Source organism: Seriola lalandi, unplaced genomic scaffold, assembly GCF_002814215.2.
Source record: "Seriola lalandi dorsalis isolate HSWRI2012SDOR001 ecotype SW California unplaced genomic scaffold, Sedor1 jcf7180002054517, whole genome shotgun sequence".
NCBI classification, from domain to species: Eukaryota; Metazoa; Chordata; class Actinopteri; order Carangiformes; family Carangidae; genus Seriola; species Seriola lalandi.
Genome location: NW_019525070.1, coordinates 1,276,737 through 1,284,112, shown reverse-complemented (window position 1 = coordinate 1,284,112; position 7,376 = coordinate 1,276,737).

Sequence of the window (7,376 nt, the reverse complement as noted above, 5' to 3'; positions counted from 1 at the left end):
CGTCTCATTTATTTCTCCCTCCCTGCTCAGGCCTGTCCTGGGCAGTGACATAAAGGCAATATGGTGGATGAGACTGTCCCAGACTGTACATAGAAACAAAGTCCACTGTTGCCTGCCTTGTACAATGGGAAACCAGCTCATAGACTCGTACTGGCATACAGTATATCAAATAGAATTGTTGTACCATAGACAATGAAAGTTGTGTATTGTTTTATAACCAAAAACAGACGTGGGTGCGACTCAAGACAAGTTTGTTTTCAGACAGAAAGAACCACATGTATTCATTCATACACTCATTATTGTGTTTATATCCAGGGGGCATTGCATACAGGAGGAATATCAGGTGTGTTTTTGGTAAACCTTAAAATTGGTTTAATGCACTATGAAAAACCATACACTTGCATCAATCAAATGCAGCACTTACATGCTTGTTCCAGCCTTATGTTTTGGCCTTCGATGGTGTGGATATCCATTCCAGAGAGCATGCATTATTTTAATCAATTTGTATATGCAGGCTGCGCAGCCAAAAGCGTCAAACCGAAGCCCCGGTCTGAATCGTGATTGGACAGTTCAGCAGAGGAGGGCTCTCAGTCAGTGTTTTGAAAAGCTAATCCCAGTCTTTCTACTTTACATGATTTTCAATCCATATCCTTGGAAATATTTTTGGAAAGTAAATCTAGTATTTAGGTTTAGAAACCAAAGTCTCAGTATTCAGTGTAAGGATGTATTATTTAAAAGAATCTAAATCAGAGTTTGACAAACTCTCCACCATGTTGGCACCAATGTAAAGCATTCCTATGTGCACTCTAGAATGTAGCCATCTTGGATTTTTTGTGTCAATATGTTAAGCCTTTGTTAAACTCTATCTACAGTATCTGTGGCTTTGGGTAGTGGTTGGTATTTTCTCAAATAAGTATTTCAGAATATAAGCAATGGCTCAGTGTTTCTTTGGCAACTTTGTTAAACTTTCATTTCAGGAGATTCTGTTTTCTTTGGGTGGGGTGGGATTCTCAGTTGCAGCAGTTCAACTTGTGCCTTATGTTTCTTTCTCTCACCAATTTACATTTGACCTGAGAAATATCAAGTGGCAAAGAGTGCCCCAGAAATTGTCCCTAAATATTCATGATTGTGCATATGACGCATGTGTCTTAGTCATCTGAACCCTGACACTGCCTGTGTCCCTTCACAGCTTCCATAGTCAGCATCCTCTGTCACCGGGCACCGAGTCGCTCTCCCAGCTGCCTTCTAGTTTTCTCACTCATATCATCCTAACAGAACTAGAAGGGCTGGACTGATAAAGACAATATGATATTACTGTATTAAATACACATCATGTTCTGGCCTACATACTGCCTCACAGCAGTGCTGGAAACAGAAAGGGCCTCTGTTTCAGATGTGTTTATATCCAGCGGTATTGATTGTACTCAATGTCCCAGATATATAATTGAAGATCACTTGCTCTGCCCAGTGTATAACCAGTTATTTACAACATATAACTGGTTACATACTTGGCAGAGGAGGAACAGAGGAGGTTGTCATGGAAACCACGTTCTCATACATTCTTGTTTGCTATGCATCAGGCCATGCCTGGCAATGACCTTAAAAGGAATTTCTGTTCTGGGTCCACCCTTCGACAAAGAGAAATAAGTGGTCTTATTTACTGAATAAAATGAATTCATGTAACAAGAATTGTGAATAATACCAGTAATAATTTGTAATAAGTTGTGCAGAAAGTGACTATCATTTCATGAAAACTATAGTTACTGCAGCTCTATGCAGTACAAGCCTTAACCAGATGTAAAACTACAGTATTGAAGTGTTTGTTGTAAATAGTGTTAGTATGTCCATCCTGCATGGATACTGGTTGGGCTCGGCTATGCTGGGACTGTCTCCTAAAACCACAGTAGACCTTCTCTCTCTCTATTAAGACTGCTCAAGACCCAAGAAAACATACAGAAATGACAACCCCAAATTAATTTTCCTATTCGACAAATTCTGCTGTACACTGACATTAATTTTTCCAGTCCGTTAAATTACACAGAATGCTAAAATAATTTGCCTTATCACGCCTTTAAACGGTTTTTAGAGGATACAAACCCCACTGTAGTGCAATCGACCAAAAATAGGAATCCCCGCTGACTTGCAGCTATTTTGCCTGCAGTCAGTCAGGGCAGTGCAGTAGCATGTAGAGTAAGCAAGAGGGTTGTGTGTGGGGGGAGTTCTCAGAGGAAACAGCCAAAAATACACTCGTTCCTAACGTTAGTGCGCTTAACCTTGCTTCGCTAGACGACTTTCAGTGGGTCTGCAGTCTGTTGTGGTGAAGATGAGGTCTAGATATGTGGTCCATGAGGTGTAGAGACTAAACGCTTGGCAGCTTACTCCTCCATACTGTGGTCAGTCAGTGGTCTCTGATGTAAGAGTTAAAGACCCCAGGTGTTGTCTGTCCTGTCTGTCTCTCCTACCAGCCAATGCTCCGGTGCCTTCTAACACTGACAAGTATTGTCCTAATCCAGAGCTTTCACTCTACACAGAGACTGCAGAGGGGATGTGGCTGTGAATAGGGTTCAAGGTCACTGTTGTTGTATTGTATTTAGCAGCCAATCTGGACCAGTGGCTACAGGAGGACCCTAAACACTGACGTAAGGCTCTTTTACCTTATCTTTGGTGCTAGCATCAAGGGCAGCGCAGCAGTGTTTGACCTTAAATCAGTGGTTGGGGTGCATCTACTGTAGTCCATATTTACCAGTTCCCTACAACAACTACGATGAGATATAATGGCACCTAAATTTTGCCACCTCCATTCCCTATGTAGCATGCTGTGATGAGTGTCCTACAAATGGAATGAGGGGTCATGTGAGACAGAGCCTCATAAATGTACATGTAGTCATCCTCACAGCATACGTTACAGTTCTAAGCTATAATGTTGTTCAAAGCTGAAAGTGCAGATGAAGCATTGAGAAAACCAATAAATGTACTTCTTTAGAGCACAAAGTGAGCTCTTCTAACAGTGTGGGCATATTTTAGTTTGTATACATAGTGTATTTGAACCTTTTTCTAGAGTGGGTTTCCTTTATTTGCATGCTCAACTTGATTGTATGCATAAATATTTTAGACAAGCCGAAAGTTGAATTTCAATTGAATTTGGAGCAAGACTTGTACATTGTTTGATATGTTTCTTTTTGTAATGAATTTTTTAATTCATGAAGCATTTTTGTACATTGTATGAATATTAAAAACTGCAAATATTTGACATATAGAGTAAATACTAGATGCGCATGCATATGCATATATCCTTCACAGTATGTATGTGTAAATGTACACATATATTTTGTATTTGCATTTGCTGGCATACAGATATATGTCTTAAGCACATATATACATGCAATATATATGTATATCCATGTCCGCTGGCATGCTTTTGGTCATGTTTATCTTCCATGATCTTGTAGGTTCATTTTTTTTTTTTTTTTTTTTTTTTTTTTTTTTTTTTTTTTTTTAATTTCTCTTTCCTCAGAAAGAAAAGCTCATTCTTTTGCTATGCTTCTGTTGGCTGGCAGCGTTGAGCACTTATTAAGAAGAACTACAGTTGAAGTTGTTCATGTTATCCATTGTGTGAAATAATAAATGACTTTATTGACAGCTGATGGTGGCACTTGTTTTGTTATTCCTGTATCGGATTTAATGCTAAAAAACTGCTTTGTCACATGCCGAGATAAGGCTGATAAGTTATCCTGTCATAAGAGCCAGCGTGTGTGTATGTGAGTGAGTGAGTGTGTGCAGCATGCACGCAAATGTGTGTGGGAGTGAGATGACAGGACGGCTTGCTGCACTGTTGGTACTGAATGTCAGATGGTCCTAGTGAATGAGTACTACTCCACAATGTGTCTGCTTTTTGCAGTTAAAAGAGAGGGAATCCTCTGATCAGATTATACTACAGCCTCACTCAGTCCCACTCTATCACGCACACACACACACACACACGCGCGCACACACACTTACTCTCTTACTTGTTCATTAGCCAAGCCTACATCTCTAAATCGCTCCTGCACTAGCCCATCAGTTTCAGTTCTAGGTGGGCTGGGCTGCAGGCTGCTCTGTTATTGGACGGAGCTGAGTGGGAAGTGCCCCACTATTGGCTGCTGCCAACTAGTAAAATTCTTCTGTTACCATGGTTGCAGGGTGAGCTGCCCAAATGTGTCTCAGTGTATCTAGTGGTGCTGATGGAACCGTTGGCACCACCGGTGTTGTGCTGAAAAAAATCCCCCCTCTGATGGAAGTCAGGGCTGCAGTGGGGCTGCACCCAAATCACTCTCTACTGATGCCTGTAAATGAGCCCACATGGCCCCACTCCACCTCCTGCACAAGAGAGAGGATGAGATAGATCACCAGGGCTGTGATCACGATGAAACAGCACAGTGAAACACATCCTGCATGAAGGATGAAGGATGTACTGTTGAGCCAGAGTTGGAAAAACAGAATCATCGATCTCATGTGCAATGCATGGAATTTCTCAGCATGTTTAGAGTCATATATGGTTTTCCCCAAGCAGGTCAGTGATATCTGGATCAGTGATAAATGAGTAAAATTCTATACATATAAAATTTTACATGAAACATACACAATATAAAGCATTATTCTTGATATATAAATATAAAGGTAAAATATATTCCAGCTAGTCAGTAGGTGGAGTCACAATGCATGTCAGATGAAAGGAAATGACTGGAAATGACTGAATTTAAATTGTCCCCGGTATTGTTTAGTCTTTTTTTTTCTTTTTGCTCCACAAAAATGTGTAAACTCCTTTCAGCTTTATGTAACAATATTATTAAATCTTACCTGCTGTGACATATTTGCACAGCAGAAATATTTAACTGCAATCATAGAAGCGCTAAAGGACTAAATATTTGAAGAAGTGGATCAGTGGTATGCTCTGTTATCAGGAGATACAGACAGGAAATGTAGTGGTAGAGAATTGCACTGAGAGAGTGCATGAGGAGGACAGGGCTTATAAATTGTGGTGCTTAGCCGGGGCCTGTAGGTTCCTTGTTCTCAAACTTAAACAAACTGCTTTTTATTGAAAATCTTTCAAAAAATTTGGGAGGATCTCACCCCCTCATCAATTCTCTATGGACCAGCCTCCTGAGGGAACCCTGTCGTTGGCTAGTGTGCTGAGTGATGATCACTTGGATTAGTTGTTTGGAAACTATGATGTGTAACTTTCCTTATTAAGGTAAAGAACTCCAACACAAACTGAAAAACCCAGATGCAATTGCAGCCATATTGACAAGGAGGTGAGCAGTTTACAGTTTTTACAGGTGGCTTGTCTCCTGTTACGAATTCTTCCCTCACAAGAACTATTTGTTTAAGGGTATGCACCAGCGAGTCATTTGAGAAAAATGACTAGAATTTGTAGTTACACTTATCATAATGTGTCATGTAACAGCAGAGTGTTAGAGACACTCACCTGTGTGATCTCCTGCTGCCTCCTTACAGGCTCTGTTGATTCACAAGCCGTGCAAGATGGATTATTTGCTGCAAAAGCAATAAGTAAAATAAATAATTGAAATGATAATAATAATGATAGAGTCTGGCTTTTTTTGTGCGTACCGGGGCATTTGTGAAAGGGCCCTGACACAAAAGGTCAAACTGCCTTTTGGCACTTTGAATTCTTTGTATCTATCATTTGTCCTGATTGATGGCGCTGATGGCCGACATTCACATTCATTCTGTGCCTGCGTGAAAAACACATTGACTGTAGTTATAATACCCTCGGTTGTGATAATCATTTTCATGATTTTCCTGACACTGTGAGTGTTTTAACATTATGCTTAGAATGAGAACTTAGATGACATGTACATATATATGTCTGTATGTCTGATAAAAAAGCTGTTACTAACACAGAAAAGTTTTGTTTTCCCTTACAGCCTCTGACGACCAACAAGAGGCAGCAGCACTGGACACACTGCAAAAACCTCAGGCCGTGGTTGGGCACATGTATTCAACCACAGTCCAACGAATGCCCAGTGATGGCCAAACACTGGCCAACTGCACTTTGAAGGAGCTTTGAAGTGTAACATAGATGCAGTGGGTGGGCTGTCGGTGATTATACTCTCTAATTGTTGATTCTTCCTCCCAAATTCTGCCCACTTCCTCAAACCTGCATAAATCAGTTTTTTACCACAGCATACTGTATGTCCTGGAAGCACACTCTGGAAGACAACGGGACAAGCTTGTTGTTGGTCTCTGCCCAGTTTTGCTGACAAAGAACTTTAACTCTTGTCTTGGCATCTGCAGCACAACCACTTGAAGTAGCTGTAAACTATCACAATTGTTTATGCTGACGTTTGGCAGTTCATCTCCGTCTCATGCCAACAAATACACCTACGATTTATTATAAAGCTCAGCCTTTGTACCTTCGGAGCTAGGCTTTTACTCTTATTTCTGGTTACATTATGTTTAGCCCTTCATGCATCCCAAACTGACAAATTTGTCTTTTCTGTTATCAGAGTAAGACCAGGAACCTTCCCAATGTCACCTTTTATTAAAGATATTCATTTAGTTCTTTATAACTTTCACTGTGGCTGCCTGTGTCCTAAGTGCTGCAGTGTCCCTTCAGCAGAAGTGCAGAGTACAAAAATAACATTCAAAAGTGACGCTGCCTTTCCTGAAACATTTATGAACCAATTTCATCACTAATTATTTACGCTTTTCCCCAAGTCTCAGCAATGCTGTTACTCTGAGTCAAGATGCATGAGTAAATGCTAATGAATATCAGTGACTGTTAGTCACTTTGACACATCCAAAGCCACACAGACCACCAACAGCAGACAGAGCCATAAATTTACAACAGATAGTCCTTCAGTCCAGGCCAACTAACCAGGAAGCCTGCCGTGTAACCAAGCATCCCCCCAATTTATCTCTGTTGGTGTTTTCAGAGGATGACTATTGCTTGTGTTTATGAAGATGGATAGAGCAGGCAACATCTAAAGTCACCCCCCCCACACCCTCACCCCCACCCCCCTTCTCTCTCTTTCTTCACTGCACAGTGATGGCAGTGATGGGAGACACCATCTGGTGGTGAAATGTATCAGTGCAGCTTCAGCCCCTCAAAGCCACTCGAGTCACAGTCATAGGAGGAGAGAGCATCACCTATCACACTGTGGGCAAAGCAGTAAATATGACACATACACAAATACAGTCAAAGAAAAGGGAAGATGAAATGTTTTTTATGTTTTTTGTGTTTTTTTAGGATTTCAGTAATAAAAATCTGAACTATGACCCCAAAGTGTCAAACCTGCACACCCCAGTGCTTTATTCATTGATCCACTTGAGAGATCAGCGCAGGAATTACTGTAGCCTAAAGTTGCTTATGTCTG